General features: G+C 45.2%; 1 protein-coding gene across 1 annotated transcript in view; it reads left to right on the forward strand.

Moving 5' to 3' along the window:
• Positions 1-902, forward strand: part of Efhb (EF-hand domain family member B) — a 67,617-nt gene that overhangs the window by 60,783 nt on the left and 5,932 nt on the right. The gene's annotated exons all lie outside the window — the stretch shown is intronic.

A 902-nucleotide genomic window follows, 5' to 3' on the forward strand; every position in this document is an offset into this window, starting at 1 on the left:
GGAAGAATTTCATTCCGGTTATATATTTATGATAGACTTATGTATTAAAAAGCCAAGCATGGTGGTGCATGCCTGTAATCCCAGCACTTAGGAGGCTGAGGCAGGAGGATCCTTGTGAGTTTAAGATCAGCCTGGGCTACAAAGTGAGTTCAAGGACAGCCTGAGTTGTATAGCAAGACTCTGTCTCAAAAAGACCAAAAAAATTAAAAAAGACAAATACTTTTTGAAACATTCAACACTGCTCTTAATTGAGGAAAAGGAAAAGGATCAGCCCCTTCCTTGTCCAAGTCTCTTAAGGGCTTAAAGGCCTCTAAAATAAGAGCAGACATCCTCTCTGTCCAGTGATATCATAGGTGTCAGATGACCTGAAACACTGATTTAAAACATTGTACTTAAAAACAAATTAATAAAACATTCAGTGCTGTTGCCACAGTATGTGTCAGGCCATCCATTTTATTTTGTTCCTTTTTCTTTCTTTCTTTCAGTACTTGGGATTAAACCCAGGGTCTCATGTATACTGGGCAAGGGCTCTCACACCCCCCAGCCTCTTTTTAAAACCTTGAAATGGGATCTTGCTAAATTGCTGAGTTACCCACGTTGGGCTCCAGCTGAGGTGCTTCTGGCTCGCCTAGAATGCTGGGATTACAGACATGGGCCAGCACGCCTGGCCGAGGACAGATTCATTTCTACAATTCATTGCCAGCAAGGCAGCGGGGAGAGGGGAACAGAATCTTGGAAGAGGATGCGCTATGTCAGACCCTACGGGAAGAGCCAGGAGCCTCCCGGCAGGTCCCACAAGAGGCCCTCCCAAGGCTTTCAGCTTTCGCTTCCCTCAGTCACTCAGGCCCGCAAGATAGAACAACTCCAGGACTGCAAAGCAAAGCAAAGCAAAGCAAAGCAAA

This window comes from Octodon degus, unplaced genomic scaffold, assembly GCF_000260255.1.
Source record: "Octodon degus isolate 3935 unplaced genomic scaffold, OctDeg1.0 scaffold00361, whole genome shotgun sequence".
NCBI lineage: Eukaryota > Metazoa > Chordata > Mammalia > Rodentia > Octodontidae > Octodon > Octodon degus.